Raw genomic sequence first — 18,719 nt, 5'->3', positions numbered from 1 at the left:
ATGAGGTCTGGCAATTATGTTATCCTGTTTGTCCCTAAGAAATAGTTGTATTAGACCAGATGTTCTGTCTTGGCAATGCCCCTGGGTATCAGTCCCACAGCCACTGCAGACACCCATAGCTTAGTTGCCAGAGTCCCCAACCTCATACTTCTTTTTAATCCACTGCATCAGCTAGAAGAAGTTGTACAGGAGCCAGAGAATGGGAGACACACCCCTGCTAATGTGAATGCGTACAAGGAAAACCGGGAGCAGGAGGCTGACCACCGACAGAGGAAGAGGAAAAAAGTGATGGTGAGGGAGAAAATGGAGATAAAGGTGAGGAGGCTGAAACAGCTACAGGCAAACAGGATGATGTTATTTTCATTGCTGAGGATGACTCGGCAGCAGAAAAGGAAAAGTTAAACGAGAGAGAGAGAGAGAGAGAGAGAGAGAGAGAGAGAGAAGCCACTTTGACCCACCTACCTATTCACCTTCCACTTGTTTCTCAGAATCTAAAGGTAGTCATCTTGGTGTGGATTCCCTCCTATCTGCCCACTGTGGGCAGGGCCACCACAGGTGACACTCGCTCTCTACCACCTAGCCAAAACCACAATGTGAATTTGCACCGGGGAAAATAAAAAGAACCGAACGTTTCAAGGGCCTGCTTCCCCCCCCCCCCCCCCCCTTAAAAGTACTTTGAAAAAGATGTGAGGGTTTTTCCAGTATTTGTTTTATTAATCCTCACCCAAGAATATTTTTCCATTGATTTTTTTTTTTTTAAGAGAGAGTGGAAGGGAGAGGGAGAGACACACAGAGAGAAACATCGATGTGAGAAAGAAATATCAATCGGTTGCCTCCCGCTTAGCCCAAACCAGGGTTGGGGATCGAGCTTGCAATGTGCCCTTGACCAGAATCAAACTTGGGACCCTTCAGTCCATGGGCTGATGCTCTATCCACTGAGCCAAACCGGCTAGGGCTTTTCTGGTATTTTTTACACTTTATGTTTTTTATAGTCTTGCTTAATGATTTTGGGTGACCAAACATGCCTTCAGAGCATTCTCTCTCCTACTTCTGACTTCACGTGTGTTGTGACCATGTTCATTATAATCTCAAAAAAAAAGGAAAAAAATCTTATAAAAATAAAAGCAAAAACAACAACAACAAATCTTATTCCAAGTATTCATTAACTTTGTGTGTGTTTGTGTGCATACGTTGTGGGGATCCACTTGGAATGCCTGAATTAGCATAAAGATGATTTTAAGCTGAAGACATTTGAGATTCAACAGATACAGAAAAAAGCCTCCCCAAGCTTCCCTTATCTGAATAAAAGCAGCAACTTCTGAGACCTTGAATAAATCTTTGCTGTTGTAAATTTTAGCGAAGCCTCCCGATTCATTGATGCTCAGTCAACAATTCATTTGTCCTCACAACTCTGTAATGTATGTAGGGGCAAAAATAGAGAAGTAAAGTAACTCACCCAAGGCCACCCAGCCAGGAGGCATCTGTATGGCCAGCTGAGAAATCATGACTTTATCTCGAAGCAGCTTAGAATTAGCTCCAATGATGTCAGAGAGCCCTGGATTCTAACACTCAAGAAGCCTCTTCTCTTTTCATTGTGATCTTCCCAAATCACAGATGGACAATCCTTTCTGTAGCTCCGGTTTTTTAAAAAACATTTTCTAACTCTGGATTTAAGAAGAAAGCACGTGTTCTCTTCCCCCTTTCAATTCCAGGTTAATCCCTAGCTCTGTAGAATTTTCTCACTTTCAGATGTCCTCATTCCTTGTTTTGCTCTTGTCTTTGTTTCTTTGTTATGCCTATATCTCTTGCTCTAAGAGAGTTTTTGAGAGCAGGAATGCCTGAAGTGGACCAGGACACAGCTGCAGTGTCATTAGCTGGTTGGAGTTGAACTATTTTGTGCAGGTTGTAAACTGAACTGCATAAAGGTGTGGGCATTGCTATATTTTTCTTTAACGTCTCCAGCAAAGCCCAGGAGCCCAGCTGGCGTGGCTCAGAGGTTGAGCGTCAACCTATGGACCAGGGGGTCACAGTTTGATTACTTGTAGGCTGGATCCCAACGTGGGGCATGCAGGAGGCAGCCAATCAATGATTCTCTCTCATCATTGCTGTTTCTATCTTTCTCTCCCTTCCTCTCTGAAATCAATAAAAATATATTTTCTAAAAAGCACAGGAAATAAATCTTGTTGAATTGCACTGCAATGACTAAGCATGTGGGGAATGAAGTCACCAAAGTAGGGCTGGCTGTGGAGAGGACTGGAGAAGCGGGTGTTAGGGCTCAGGTAGGGTAGGGCTCAGGTTTCACAGCTCTGTCTTCATTGACATTCAACAAGTGATCACTGAGCTCACTGAGGCTCTGCACTGGGCATTCAGCTACAACCTGGACTGATTCAACAAAGATAAAGTATGAGCCTTATTTACTCTGGTATGACTGTATCAAGTCAGTCAACTGGTCATTCCATTCAGTAAGCACGAAATGCCTTCTTTGTATCTGGAAGCACCTGGGATTTGGAGAAACAAAAATCAGTAAAGCTGGGGGCTTTACAGAAAAAAAGAAGAAGAAGATAGGTAAAGTAGCAGGTAGGAAGTGGATGCAATAATCCACATGAGAAATATCAAGAGCCTGAATCTTTTACAAGATCCGGGGAAGATTCCAAGTTGAATAAACCTTTATTCCCTTCTTTACAGTGTTGACAATCTGTAGCTAGAAGTCTTGGCTAAGTGGCTGTGGGCACGTGGGTCGCCTCATACGCTCAGAGTGAAAAGGCCAAGGGCAGGAAAGATTGTGAAGCCACCTGTCCCAACACGGTGGAGGGATGCTCTGGAAGGCTTGGGAACTGGAGAATTCTACTCCCTTATGTGGCTGAGCTGCAAGAGTAACTCACTCTTTTCTTTGCAGCAGTTACTCCCAGTCAGGTGATATTTGCCTGGAATCAACTTAGTAGATTGAAAAAGGAAATGTGCAATCATTTTTAACTATAGCAGGTGCAAATTTGGGGGATGCTGGCATCTGTGCTGTATTGGTTGGTACGTAGCTGCCTTTCCTAAAAACAGAGGGGTCTTTTTGGCTTTTCTACCATATGCTGTAGGTGTCCTTTTGACAGTCTGTCCCATTGATGGAGCAGATAAATCAACAGGCCTGCTGTACGCAAACCAATTATTCGATTCTGTATTAGCAAAAGAACTCAAGTCATTCAAGGTTAGCTTAAAATAGAGCACCCTAGTAATGTGATCAGCATGGAACAAAGGCTCTGCATCAGGGAGGGGAGGACAGAGAGAAGAAGATACCATTGGCTGGCAACCCTGCGGAGACTTCCAGGAATAAGCAAGCAGCTGGCTCAGAATGCCACTGAGAGCTGGTGTCAGCTCTCCCCAAAGGGCCAGCATGGCCTCTGACTTCTCTCCAGCATTCCACACAGTTATCTCCTTCGTGATTTGTCTCTACAAATAGTGGTGGTAACAGCAAATAATGTTTTCAATTGCGTGCATGTCATGGTCCTTCTCTCTTCTAGAGACATACGGGTATCCGGTTTTTTATGAAGTCTAGCAAAATAACTGTGGGCCCAATGCAGAGATAAAAATACAGGTACCCTATACTAGTACACACAACATTTCTTTTTCTCTGATCCCCCCTCTTCTGAAAGTGGGCAGGGGTAACTTAGGTTAACTCACAAACATAGCTACCATGTAGTATATACTATCCCCCCCTAACTCCACCCTCATTGTGGTTTCCTGGGCTTTAATCTGCTCCAAAGCCTTTGATGCTTTGAAACTACTTCTGCTCCCTCTGTTGCTGCCACTATTGTTGCCATGGCTAACACTAAGATCAAGTGATACCTGGACCACATTATACTTAAGGGAATTTCCTTCCTGCCCCAGCCAGGCCAAAGGCACTACAACCTTTGAAGCTGCTGGTGCATTCATGCCCTTGGTGAAGAATTGATTTATGAGCCGAGGTTGCCAATGAAGCAGGAAAACTTCCTTGCCCTCACCTTTGTCTTACACTCTACTACACTTATTCAAAAGAAGTTTACAAATGGAAATCACAATGAGACACCCTGTCTACCTATTATGTTGGCAAGATCAAATGTCTGATAAGTGTGTCAGAAAGACACAGAGAAGCAGACATTGCAGGTGGAATGCAAATTGATATAATTCTTTAGGAGAACAATTTGGTCATATCTATCATAATTTACATGACCATCCCATTTGATTGAGTAAATGTATCCCTAGTTGATGCTTCAACATGTACAAAATGGCATTTATACAAGGATAGTCAATGCAGGAGTGTTTTTTGTAAGATGGGAAATAATGGTATAGCAGACACTGTAGAGGCTTGCCAGATTCCCTTTGCTCACCTCTGATTTCACCTGCAGGCAAGATGGAAAGTTCTGTATGTACTGGCACAACTTCTCACCTCCAGCTACCTGCAATGCCCTCAAGGGCAACACTCAGTCACTGAGAACGAAATATAGTGAATAACTTAGCCTGCTTGGGCTGTCAAAACAAAACATCACAGAATGTATAGCTTAAAAAACAAACAAACACAGAAATTAATTTTCTCACAATTCTGCATGCTAAAGGCCAAGAGCAAGGTTCTGGACGATTCCGTTTTTGGTTAGGGCTCTCTTTCTGACTTGCAGATGGCTGCCTTTTTCATATGTCCTCACATGGCCTTTCTGAGGAAGTGTGTACCAGAGGGAGAAGGAGAGAGAGTGTGATAATGAGCTCTGATGTCTCTGCCTATAATGACACTAATCCTATCAAATCAGGGCCCCATCCTTATGACCTCATCTAGCCTTAATTACTTCCTTAAAGGCCCCATCTCCAAATACAGTCACACTCAGGATTTTGGGCTTCAACCTATGAATTGGGGGGTAGAAGGGGAAGGGCACAGACATTCAGTCCATAACAGTGCATAAAGCCCCCAGCTTCCCCATCCCTCAGAGTGATGTTTCTGAGACAGTTTCTACACAGTTTCTCAGAGGGTGCCCAGTGTGACTGAGCCCAAGTTGCCCTAAATTGTGGCTTGCTTCTTAATCTATCTCATCATGGCTTTTCTCCATCCCCGCTCACGGAGCTTCCTGGAGCCACCTCCCAAATATATGACCTGCACCCAAGACTTTGTTTCAGGGTCTGCTTTGGGAGAACTCAAACTGAGACAATATTTTGAATCATCAGTGATTTGAACCTAAAGTTATGCCCACAGGTATTCAGACCTGCAGGTTGTCCTTTATTCCTAAGTACTATGGTAGCAGTTGTTATGTTCTGGTTCCTGGTTGTGCCAGTTCATATTGCAGCATGTGGTAGACTAGAGCTGGAGAGATCCTGGGAATTAGCCTGCCCTGTAGAGGAGGCGAGGCAGGGAACAGAGGACAGACCCATATCTGCAAGTCCCAGGAGTCCCAGAGGGAATACCATGTTCACCAAGCACATCGGAGACAACAGGCAAGACTCCAGTCTCCTGTGGAACTCAGAGTGTCCCCATAGGTGAGTTGAATGCAGTTGCTTTAAAGCCTTTGACACAAGGCAGAGTTTGAAATTTCAAAGTATGTTCTCCCTGGTAAATTGTTGGAAAATTAGTTTTTGAGAGTTACAACCGAAGCTATTATAATTTTTATCATCATTGATAAATTGTTCCTGTTCTTAAATTTTATATAAATGAAATAATTCTGCATATCATCATTTTGTACCTGGCTTTTTTTGCTCAATATGATGCCTGTAAGATATACCCATGTTATTGCAGTCCTATGCATTGTAGGATGTTTAGCAACACCCCATCCAGTTGTAACAACCAAAAATGTCTCCAGACCTCTAGACTTTTTCGATTGTTCCCTGGGAGCAAAACCACTTCTGGTTAAGAACCACTGCATTCATTTATTTAAGAAGTATTTAAGGAGCATTCATCATGTTCAGATAACATGCCTTGGGGCATGTGAGATCCATGTGCCAATGGGATGTGGTACTTGCTTTTTCAAACTTGCTAGTCTAGTGAGGGAGGCCAACTTTAAGCATGCAATTACATAACTCACTCTTTTGGGAAAGTTACATTGCACAGAATATCTGAATGACCTTTTCAAGCAACTGCCAGTTCTAGAATAAAACCCATAGACATGGAAATACCAGGCTGTCAGGAGAATTATTTTTATTAGCCTTTGACATTTTTTAAAGTTTAGATTTTCTTATTCTTTGAATCTCCAAATATGACATGCTGAGAAACTGAAATTTAAATAACATCTGTAAAAATCAGCAAGTTATTCAGGTAGGGTAAAATGGCTGTACTTTATAATCTCAGCTGGCTTGTATGGCTCAGTGGTTGAGTGTCAGCCCATGAACCAAGAGATCACGGTTCGATTCCCAGTCAGGGCACATGCCCAGGTTGCGGGCTTGATCCCCAGCAGGAGGCAGCCGATTGATGTTTCTTCTCTCTCTCTCTCTCTCTCTCTCTCTCTCTCTCTCTCTCTCGTTCTCTCTCTCTCTCTTGCTCTCACTCTCTCCCTCTCTCTTTAAAAGTCAATAAAACCATTTTTTTTTAAAAAAAGAAGTTGAGTCTCATTGCCTCTCCTAGACACTGGAATGACCTTGAGTCTGGCTTGATCAATAGAATGCAGAAAAAGTGATACTATGTGGTTTCCAAGCCTGAGTCATAAAGAGATTTAATGTCTGAGAACACGCTCATGGGACCCCTGAGCCACCATATACGCCATCCTGTTAGAAAGAGAGGAACTACGGACAGGCCTAGGATGAGAAGCTACCTTGTGGAGATAAAGGCCACGTGGAAGAGCCCTGAGATGCCAAATATGTCACTAAAGAAGCCACTTTGGATGTTCCAGATAATTGAGCCTTCAGATGACTCTTCCCAGTCACCTGGGAGTCCCCGAAGGAAACCAGCAGAAGAACCACTGAGCTTATCCAAGTCAACCAGCAGATCCATGAGAGATAATAAAATGGTTGTTATTTTCAGCAGCTAATTTTGGGGTGATTTGTTTTATAACAATAGATAACCAAAATAGATTATGTCCTACTGAACATAAGAATAGAAATAGCGTTGATCTGTTTCTTGTATAAGTAATAGTTATGTATACAAATATTAATCAGGATTATTTTGGGAGCTAGTGATAGAAACCTAACTCAAACTGCTTAGAGAGAAAGTGTGGACATTTTTGGCTCATGAAACACTAGGAAGCGTTAACTCATCTAACCATGGGAGCATCAGGGATGGGCCTCCACAGTCTTGCTTGTACCAATTGTAGCTGACTGTACGCAAGTTGCACCCATCAGATTCTCTTTTTTGGGAATCTTGTATTAAAATAGAGAGGATGTTGATCAGAATGGTCATAGTATATCGCATGTATAGGAGAAGCCGAGAAAGCCAGTCTGAAGAACTGGGTGGGAGGGTGGAGAGTGAGACAGGAGAGACACACAGAGAGAGGCAGAGGAGAGGAGGTTAGGCCGCAGAACCAGAGAAGAGAGATGGCCTCCTGTTCCAGGCTCCCTCCCTTCCTAAAGCCCTCCTACATCTGGCTCCTGGTCTGTGAAATATGCCAATATAGGTATAATGTAGGTATACATTTCCCCTAATCTCTCAAGCTAGCTCAAGTAACTTCTATAACATACTATTAAAGAGTCAATTAATCCAGAAAAGCATAATAAAATTACACGCACACTCTCAAAAAGTTCTGCTCCACTACACTCCCTGTGAGAATTTCCTTCTCGCAGCCCTAAAAGCACAATGATGGCTTATTTCCCCACAGGTGAATGAGCACGTCTTCAACCACCCCGCGGTATTCACAGAACTTGGCCCGAAGACCTGGCTGTTACACAGAGCAATGTGTTTGTGGTCCAAGATAACCTGAAATGAACAATTTAATCCCTAATTACTCGAGCTGGAGTAGTGCAAGCTCACCAAACTGCCCCAGATTTAGAGATATGTGGCAGGAGTCGGAGGAAGTCAAATATGCAGGAGCAAGAACGGACTGACACCAATTCTGCAAGCTCCCCAACGCCTACTTGCTGCCTGCCAGGGTTCTGCATTCTCAGCTTCCCTGTCTATACTATTGGGCCACCGGAATGTGTGGGTGTTTATAGGCAGCTTCCCAGGCGATGCTGTTACTAGGGAGCAGCAGCACCCTGTCCAAAAGTATCCTCTTTCTACCAGCCTGTCAAAATTCATAAAATTCTCATTATAGAGTTGTGCTTTTGGTTAACATATAATTTCCAGAATTTAATATTTTCTCCAACCTAATTCTATTTATTGCTGGAATTTGAATTTTTCAGAGATCCTCACTTTCCTATCATGTAAAGTGTTAATTACTTAGAATGGCTCCCAATGGTTTCTTGATCTGGCCCTTACTTGCCTCCCCATGATTCAGTAGGTCTAGGATGAGACTCAGGAATTTGTATTTCTAATAAGTTCTCTGATGATGCTGATGCTACCAACAGTGGGCAGAACCATGCTTTGAATAACATTGGTAGATTTCCTTTCCTTCAGAGCACTGTCTCAGTTTGTAATGATAGATTTCTTCATTGCTTCATTTAGTGATTCTCAAACATTAGTCTGCATCAGAATCTTTTGGCGGGCTTGTTCAAACACAGACGATGGCAGAGCCCAGTCAGTAATGACTATTTCTAGTCTTTTTTCTGTACTTTTATAGTACATCTGTGCTTTAGCAGTGACATTTTGGAAATTATATCTTAACCAAAAGCATAACTCAATAATGAGAATTTTATTTTTTCTTCTTCTTCTTTTTTATTGATTTCAGAGAGGAAGGGAGAGAGAAACATCAATGATGAGAGAATCATGGATCAGCTGTCTCCTGCACGCCCCCTACTGGGGATCTAGCCTGCAACCCAGGTATGTGCCCTTGTCCGGAATCGAACCCAGGACCCTTCAGTCCACAGGCCAATGCTCTATCCACTGAGCCAAACCGGCAAGGGCTCTTTTTTTTTTTTTTAATATAGAATGCTTCACGAATTTGCATGTCATCCTTGCGCAGGGACCATGCTAATCTTCTCTGTATCATTCCAATTTTAGTATATGTGCTGCCGAAGTGAGCACAATAATGAGAATTTTATGAATTTAAGTACGCTGGTAGAAAGAGGATACTTTTGGTCAGAGTACTGCTGCTCCCCAATAACGGAGGCAGCAGGGATAGAATGAAGGAAGTACAGGTGAGAAAACCTCAAGAGAAAGAGCATTTAGGATGTGATGGCTGATTGGCTTAGTGAATGAATATGTGTCAGAAATTCTTTTGACTGAAGTAACCAAAAAAAAAAAAATCACAATTTAGAGTGGCTTAAACAAACAGTTTATTTTTCTTCGATACCAAGAAGTTTAGACTGAAACAACTACTACCTTTGGTTCAGTGATTCAGCAATATCAAATTTGATGTGTGTCTCTGTGATTCTCTTGGCCTTTACTTAAAATGTGTTACCTCAAGGTCACAAGATGGTTTGTGCTTCTCCAGATACCTTGTTCAGGGACAGAAGGAAGAAATAAGAAGACAGGGTCTATTCCTTTTAATAAGAAAGCAAACATTTTTGCAAAACCACTTACAGACTTCTACTTATTGGCCAAAACTGTGTCACATGACTACTTATACAAAGTAATGTGAGAAAGTACTTAGCATCAACATCTCCATAGTAGAGAAAGAGGCTGGGAATTGGTATGGAGCCTTCTAACTTACAGTATCTGCAGGTGAGGAAGGGGAAAACTAGAATGACTCTGGCTTGAGTGAATGGGGACACTGGCACCATTCCCTAAGATAGAAAAGACATGAGCATAAACAAGTGTGAATTGAGAAGAACGTTGTGGTCCGGTTGTCTACTGCAATAATACCATCCATCATTGTATACATGACTCTCTGCTGTGTGACTGCCGCTTCTGCCATCAAGAAATAGAATTAATTCCTCCACCCTTTGAATTGGGACTTGGGTCTGTGACTTCCTTTGGCCAGTGAGATATTAGCAAGGGTGTCCCAGGGCAGAGCCCTGAAAAGCACGTACACACTGAGGCTTGCTCTCTTTTGGCCAGAGTTGGAACACGGAAACAATGATGTGCATAAGCGTGGTGAGCTATACAAAGGAGTACTGTAGTGCCCCAGCCAAGAGCCAGCACCACCCATTAGATATGGGAGTGAGGCCATTTTAAACCACTGAGCATCAGATGAGGCAGCGGGTGACTGCAGGTGCAGGAGTGGATTCCAGTGAGATCAGCAGAACTGCCCAGCTGAGTCCAGCCCAAATTGCTCCTCACAGAATTGTGAGCAAATCAACATCCTGGTAGAAATGTCCAGAAGCTAACTAATTTTCTTTTTATATCTGAAGCTGGAGATAGAGATTTTGGAATTATTAGCACATAGGGAGTATTTGAAGTTGTGAAAAGGGACAAGATTGCCCTCAGGCAAGTTCAGTAACACCAATGAGAGGCAGAAAGTAAAATGAAAAGGAATAGGCATACAGCTCATCAGAGGCCACATGAGGAATCTGCAGAAGAAGAAAAGTATCAACAGTGTCATGTGCTACAGAAGTGTTAGGAAAGATGGAGATGAAAAAGAGAACATTGGGTTTGGCAATTAGTAGGTCATCAGGGATTTGGCCAGAGCAATTTGAGTAGACAATAGGGGCCACAAGTCAGGTTGCAATAGGATTACAATGAGTTGAAGAGTAAGTGGAGACAGGGAAGTAGAACATTTCACCTAGAAGTTTGGGCTATTAGGCAAATATTGAAAGGAGGGTGGTAGCTAAATAAAAGCACATGACCAAAGAGGTGCTGAACCTTCTTTTTCCTATGTATGTATGTATGTATGTATGTATGTATGTATGTGTTTACTGATTTTAGAGAGAGGAAGGAATTGGGATAGAGAGATAGAAACATCAATGAGAGAGAAACATTGATCGACTGCCTCCTGCACACCCCACACTGGGGATCGAGCCCACAACCCAAGCATGTGCCCTGACTGGGAATCAAACTGGGGACCTCTTGGTTCATGGGTTGACGCTCAACCACTGAACCACACCGACCTGGCCTTCTTTTTTTCTTTTAAGCAGGGGGTTGGGGGGACTTGAAAATATTTAGAAAGTGTTGGGATAGAGCAGATATAGAAGTCATAATAATCATTGAGTCTTGGTTTCTGAGAAGCAGGATTTATCTTAACCAGGAGAAAGGGCACCATAAAGCAAAAAAAAAAAAAAAGCAAACAACAACAAAATTGAGGATAGGTGTTGTGGGGATAAATGATAGAAAAAAAAGCCCTGTAGATATGGGGATGGGAAATTGAGGTACCTGTACTTGAAACTGTCCATCTCTTCTGGGGTGTCAGAGTTCAGGGAGGCAGGAGGACTGTGGCTATAGAATAATGGTGAAGGTTTGGAACAGCCTCTATGGGAGTGGAGGAGGGAGCTGACTAGGCACCAATGTGGATTAACAGGGGTGCTGAGGTCCACCTGAGGCTTGATGATCACTCATTTGGCCACTACCTGTGCAGTGGTGTAGTGCCCAGCAGTCTGTGTGTAGGAATTAGAAATGTGAAAACTGGCTCAATCCACAATTTTCTCCAAATTTCATTCTCTGCAACACAAACTCCTTTCTCAATTCTTCTGACTAAATGGTAGCACAAAGACAGTAATTTGACCCCCATTATTCATTCTCCATAACTTTTAACTGGGCATGTGGCTTCCCTAAGCAAAGATTACATTTCCAAGTTTCCCTTGCAGTTAGATGTGGCAATGTGATTAAGTTATGACCAATGGCATATGAGTGCCAGTAAATGTCCTTAAAGGACTGGGTATGGCCATCTTTCTCTGTCCCTGTTTCTCCCTGGCTGGAATGCAGATACAATGGCTTGAACCCAAGCAATTATTTTAGATCATGGGAAAAAAGCCACACAGTTCATTGTCAAAGCAACAAGATCAAAGGTATCTGGGTTCCAGATGATCACGGAGCCAATATATCAACACTAGACCAGCTGCTTCTGGACTTTATTTACATAAAGAAAAACCTCCTATTATGTTTAAGTAAATTTTTTGTTATATCTAACTGAAGCTAATTCTAAAATTTCCGCACCCAATGCTGTCTTAGAGAGCCTTCCCTGATTGATATGCTGTCAATTCCAGATGCCTATGTCTTCCTTAGCTGCCTGTGTAAGCATTCTCTCACCTCTTTCTGAGCAACTATCTATGGTTTGTCTGACATCAGCTCTGCTTATTTATATCTCTGACCAAAGGCTTATCATATTTGGGGTACTTCTGCTTGTATTATACTTCTGATTAAATTGCAGTAAAAAGAATCCCCTCAATTCTTCCTCAACTATTTTTTAAAATACTTTTAAAAAAATATCTTACTGATTTCAGAGAGGAAGGGAGAGGGAAAGAGAGATAGAAACATCAATAGTGAGAGAGAATCATTGATTGGCTGCCTCCTTCACATCCCCCAATGGGGATCAAGCCCACAACCCAGGCATGTGCCCTTGGCCAGAATCGAACCCGGGACCCCTTAGTCCACAGGCTGATGCTCTATCCACTGAGCCAAACCAGTTAGGGCGCAACTATTTGTAATATTGCATTATTTTCACAGTGCTGTTAATAACTATACAATCATGTGTTACACATTTGTTTGGCATTGGTTGAATACCTTCTAGTACTTTGAAGTGATGGACACCATGGAGACACAAAAGTCAGTAAAATATGGGGTATTCCATAAAAAATTTGACAATTCAGTGGAAAAGAGGAATACAAAAGCAACTATGATAATAAAAATAGAAGTGAGGCAGCTAAATTTTGCATGCTTGGGGAAGTATGCAGTATTTAAAATCTTTTTCTCAATTCACCACTGTAAATTTTTACAGTAGTGATTTTTATTTTTAAATAATTCTTTATTGTTAAAAGTATTACATGCATCCCCCTCCCCCCCCATTGACCCCCTCCAGCCCACCTCTGCCCCCTGCCCCACCAATGTAATTTTTAAGACTGGAATTAGAACTAAACTTTCCTGATTCCCAATATTCTAGTCATGATATCAGATTTCATACTTCATTGCTATCCCATGTTTCATAAGCACATCTTCTTGAGAAACAAAATCATATTTATTTGAAAGTTTAAAGTATAGAAAATTAGGACTTTGAAAGAAGAAGGAGATGGTTTAAGTTTACTCATTTATTTACCATACTAGAGGCCCGGTGCACAAAATTTGTGCACGGGTAAGGTCCCTAGACCTGGCCAGCGATCAGGGCCGATCAGGTTGCCTGCCTCCCCGCCTCCCCGCCTCCCCACCTCCCCACCTCTTCCTTCCCTTGCTCCCTCAGCACCCCACAGCCACCGCTGGTCACCCTCCATGTTCCATGCCGCCTCCTGGTGGTCAGTGCATGTCATAGCGAGCGATCGAATTCCTCTTCTCCTGGTCAAACTCCCAAGGGGACACTTTGCATATTACCCTTTTATATATATAGATGTCAGGCCCAGAGGCACATGTTGGGATAAATGGAAACAAATGACTGACGTGGTCCTGTCCTCATAGATATTAAAAATAAATTTCCCATGTAAATGCTAAATAAAATGCTAACTATTATTTTTAAATTTCCAAGGAGCAGTACATAGTACCCAGAGAGGATATAATGAGAGCATTATTCCTAGATAGAGAGAGCATGGATGGGGCTAGGCTGGGGGAGGAAGAAGGAGGGTAGCCTAGTAATAGGGGAGAATACCAGCGTCACTCCAGGAACCAGGAGGTCACAGGATCCAATCCTGATCAGGGCACATGCCCAGATTGCAGGCTTGATCCCCAGTAGGGGGTGTGCAGGAGGCAGCTGATTGATGATTCTCACCCTTGATGTTTCTATATCTCCCTCCCTCTCCTTTCCACTCTGAAATCAATATATATATATATATATATATATATATATATATATATATATATATATACTTTTTTAAAAACCTTCTGAGGGAACACATAGATCAGTGGTGGGCAACCTTTTGAGCTCGGTGTGTCAAACTTCGCCAAAAAACTGAGCATAACTCGGGTAGTGTGTCACTTTGAGGAAAAAACGAACTCCAAGACTCTAGTCACAAATGTTTCATCCTCAGGAGCAGCAAATGTTTCATCCTCGGCATGCGGCCACGTGTCATCAGAAATGGCTACGCGTGTCAGTGCTGACACGCATGTCATAGGTTCGCCATCACTGACATAGATGAAGCCTGAAAACTGCCCATGGCAATGACTCAAGCTCAAAATATTTTGATGGAATAATCAGGGTGAAAAACAGATTGAAGGAAATTCAAGAGTAAATGGTAAGAAAATGGAAGCACAGAGTATAGAAAACTCTTTTTGAAAAATTGTATAGGAGAGGGGAGAGTTAGAACAAATGCTAGAGAAACATGTAGGATTTGATGGAGGGTACTTTTTTTTTAATGACAGACACACAAATAGAGCAAACAGGAAGTCCATAAATACACTCAACTACACATGGAAATTTAGAACATGATAAAGGTGGCACCTCAAATCTCTGGGGCTAAGACTTTTTAACAAGTGGTATTGCGATGCCTTAAATAGCCACGGAGAAATTGTGAAATTGGATTCATATCTCACATTATATAAAAGAATAAATTCCAAGTGGATTGGATATCTAAATGTGAAAATGAAACCATTTAAATTCTATAAGAAAACATGTGTGAATTCCTTTACTTCTTGAGGGTAGGAAAAGGTATTTCTAACGGAAAATCTAGCTGCAATAAAAGATTGATAAATGTGATTGTTTAAAAAGAAGAAACATTTGCATGGCTAAAAACACAACAAGCAAACAAACAAACAAAAAAGTATAAAAGAGGTAAAAAGACAAGTGACAAATTTGCAACATGTATTTTATTTTTAAAATATATTTTTATTGATTTTGGAGAGGAAGGGAGAGGGAGAGAGAGAGATAGAAACATCGATGATGAGAGAGAATCATTGATTGGCTGCCTCCTGCATGCTCCGGTGGGGATTGAGACTGCAACCAGGACAGCATGTGCCCTTGACGGGAATTGAACCCAGACCCTTCAGTCCGCAGGTTGATGGTCTATGCACTGAGCCAAACTGGCTAGGGCTGTAACATGTGTTTTATATATTATGTGTATAATAAGTAAGGAAATGGACATATGGATGTAGATGTAAAGAACCAGTTGAGAGGGAACAATTAGCTGGAGAAGGGAAGGGAAGATCAATAGTATGAGTGTTCTGTGAATGTGCTGGGACAGAGGACAGGGCACAGACAGACACAGGAACTGTCAGCAACTTCTGTGTGAAATGGAGGGAAAGAGGCTCAGGTGGTCGGAATCTGGATGGGGTTGGATATTTGATGGCATTAGGAAGCAAGTTAGCAGCCAAGAGGGAGAGGAGGAAATGTGAAATAATCCTGATGGAGGAGAAAAGCCTGCACTGACCAGAGAAATGCCACCGAAAGACCAGAGCCTGTTGAGTGAGTGTAGTTGGTGAGGGTGAATTTACAAAGGAGCCATTGTGGCTCCATGGGTGACTTTCCCCTGGCAGTCCTTGAAAACTGAGTTACTTGACTTTCTATTGTCTTCTAACTTGACTCTATCTTTGTGGGAATATTTTTCCTACAGATCTAAGAGGAGGGAGTAAATGAAGGAAAGGTCAGCAAGAAGCAGTTGAATTTATATTAAAAATATTATATTCGCCCCTAACCGGTTTGGCTCAGTGGATAGAGCGTCGGCCTGGGGACTGAAGGGTCCCAGGTTTGATTCCGGTCAAGGGCATGTACCTCTATTGTGGGGACATCCCCAGTGTGGGGTGTGCAGGAGGCAGCTGATCGATGTTTCTCTCATCGTTGTTTCTCTCTATCCGTCTCCCTTCCTCTCTGTTAAAAAGTCAATAAAATATTTAAAAATATATATATCCAGCTCATTAAGTGTGCCAAGTAAAACAGTGGGCAATGTTAGACACTGAATGAGACAAAGAAACTCAGATAATTTTGAGAAATTTTAGGGACTACTGTTAGAAGGCTAGCATTAAATGTATCTAATCACCTTCATTCAAAGCATACTCTCACTGCCTTTTGTAACCTGGTTGGGTGAGTAAACCCTTGCTCCCAGTTCAAAGTCCTACTGCTTCTTAACGCTATTAATCTCTGAGATGATTCTCTGAAGGCTGATAAATGGGTGTATCTGCCTCTCAACTGATTGACTGTGGGTGTGTTAGACATCTAAGCATTTGCAATTTGCTGGTTTCTTCCTTGCCCTTTACCCTCTGCCCCATGCAGTTTGTAGATTAAATATACATTAACTGTTTTCTATTTGAAAACCTCTTCGTGTCCAGGGCTGATGGGAATGGCCCTTAGTTAAATGTTGGAGCATAGAGTACAGTTTAGAGCTTAGGTTACATGCTAAGAGAAAGAATGTGGACATAGTGAGTTCTTTTTTCAAAGGGGAAAAGTGATTAGGACCTGGGGATCCTTAATCAGAGCAGAATACTGACTCATTCCCCATGGAAAAGGTGAGATAATCTGTAATGACAAAGCAATTTCAAAGAAAAAGCAAAAAAAGCCAGTCTTCTGGAGTTCAGACGAAGAAAATGTCTCCTCAGTGAGGTGCCTGGAAAGCTCATGTCTACATCTAAGTACTGCCAGAGCACAGCTGTGTGGGTCCATAGGGCCTCAGGCGAGAAGAAAGAAATGTTGCCCCACAAGCTTTCAGTACACAGGACTGAAACCAGACAACCAATAGGTCCGGGCTGCCTGTCACTACTTGAGCCAATTCAGCAGAGACAGGGTTGAATCATATATGAGCATTTATTCCAATAATGCCAACAGTATGGGAGAGCAGCAGGTCATCCACTAAAACCTGCTCTTCAGCCCCCATAAACCAACTGCTTATATAGGGTAGGACAAGGATTACATGGGGAAGTGGGGATTACGATTCCCAGATCCCAGGTCCTGTGGGCATACAACTCTCAGTCAGGTTAGAATGTCCTTTCTTTAACCAACACAAGACAATCATGGTTAACAGAGCATGATTACTACTTCTCATAACCATATCTAGTCCCCAATATTCTATTTTGCTCCTAACAGGATGACGTCCAACCAACTAAACCACGTTGGCCAGGGCTGTAAAGAATTTTAATGAGTTTATTTGAGTTAAACAGAAGATACACCTGGAAGCAAGATCTCAGCAGACCTAGCAAAATGCTTCCAAAAATGACAGTTTGCAGTTTCTTTTGACGTTGGAATTAGGGAGGGGGTGTAAGGAAGATTACATGACGGTGGGAGAAAGCAAGGCAGTGATTGGATTACAGGATGGTTTTGAGGGTGGTCAGCTTCAGAAGAGGGGATTTGAAAAGAGGCATTTCAAAGGTGGGTTAATCCTGATGCACAAAAATGGTGGACAAGACTTGCTTAAGGCAAAGATAAGCCTTTTACTAAATAAATTGTATGCCTGGAGAGGGATTATCCACCATGACCTGCCCAGTTAGGAATTTATTATCAGTAACCTTTCCATAGAACCCCATTTTCATCCACAAGAGGGAACCCAGCCAAAGCTTGAGGTTTCCTTGCAATTGGAAAGTAGGTTGTCAGCCTGGTTCTGTTTATGTGGAACAGATGAACCAGGAAGTTCTAGAGCCCTCAGAGTCCTAGGATGGTCTGTGTCTCTCCTGGGCAATCCATTCACACCCCCTGACTCAAGGTGGACGGGGGTGTGCAGGCAGGTGCTTCTAGGCATTATTCCCAACGACCCAACTTTGAATTCACTGCCCATATGGAAAGCTGATGTGAAGGTATTTTCATTCTGAAGGAAGACTCTAATAAGGAGTGCATTTCTAATGGTGGAACTTCAAGTACTAAGCTTGACAAAGATCCCATGAGGCAGGATGTTCTACCTTCTGTTATTCAAATGACCTAATAGGTAGCCTCCCACTTCACTGTCCTGAGAGGTTGACTCTGCCCTTTGGACCTTCAGAAACATCTGGCTCATTGTTGTCCTTGGATTTCTGATGGATTTCAGTCAGCTCCAAGGACTTACTGATAATGGGTCCTTATAACTTGTCTTTATCAGTGGACAGTAGGCAATTGCTTCTCTCGGAGAACAGGGAGTGAGCTATGATGGTCACTGTGATAGCAAAGGCCAAGTATGTTCACACACGCTCAGGTGCTTGGGGGAGATGAGTTTTATTGCCTCCTTTTTATAAAACAAGAACAGCAGGAAATGTGAGGCTGCTGACTCCTGGAGTGTCACCGCAGACAAGCAGTGAGCACTCCCTTCCTAATGAGTCTGTCAGGCCATCCACAACAAAGGAGGGAGCCAAACGTAAAATAATAAGCCCAATGAAAGGCATGTCTTCACACTTTCATTTTTTACATCAATCGGTTTGGCGCATTGGAGCTTTGTAGTTACACATTGCTCTTCATGTATGCCTTTGTTAATAATTTTTCCCTCTCTAGGCCTTTACACAAGCCACTTTAGCAACGAGGCACTTTGACGTGGAGTTTTTATAGCACACAGGAGGGATGCTTCTAAAACACAGAGATTTGGGTCGTAGATATCCAGTACGGGGCTGTGTCTGTTCTATTTTAATACAATTAAAAAAATAATTTATGACTTCGACGTTTTAAAATTAAAACTTATTTTCAATTTTTAAAAATTAAAAGTTACCTTCAAATTATTTTCTAATGCTAAGATTGTAACCAGATGGCACCCAGGCCTGGAGTGGGTCTGCCTTGGGCCCAGCAGCAGTG

General features: G+C 42.4%; 1 protein-coding gene and 1 non-coding gene across 2 annotated transcripts in view; one reads left to right on the top strand and one right to left on the bottom strand.

Moving 5' to 3' along the window:
- The first annotated feature begins 213 nt into the window (after positions 1-213).
- SHLD1 (shieldin complex subunit 1) overlaps positions 214-18,719 on the top strand; it is a 95,145-nt gene continuing 76,639 nt past the window's right edge. The window contains exon 1 of the mRNA XM_054724450.1: positions 214-315. The gene's annotated coding sequence lies outside the window, so the exon portion shown is untranslated. The remainder of the gene's footprint in view (positions 316-18,719) is intronic.
- Positions 8,949-9,055, bottom strand: LOC114231446 (U6 spliceosomal RNA). Its single transcript, XR_003617406.2, has one exon. It is a non-coding gene; the product is annotated as a U6 spliceosomal RNA (small nuclear RNA).

This window comes from Eptesicus fuscus, chromosome 12, assembly GCF_027574615.1.
Source record: "Eptesicus fuscus isolate TK198812 chromosome 12, DD_ASM_mEF_20220401, whole genome shotgun sequence".
In the NCBI taxonomy this organism is placed as follows: domain Eukaryota; kingdom Metazoa; phylum Chordata; class Mammalia; order Chiroptera; family Vespertilionidae; genus Eptesicus; species Eptesicus fuscus.
Note: the sequence above shows the minus strand (reverse complement) of the source record. Positions and strands in the feature narration are given on the sequence as shown.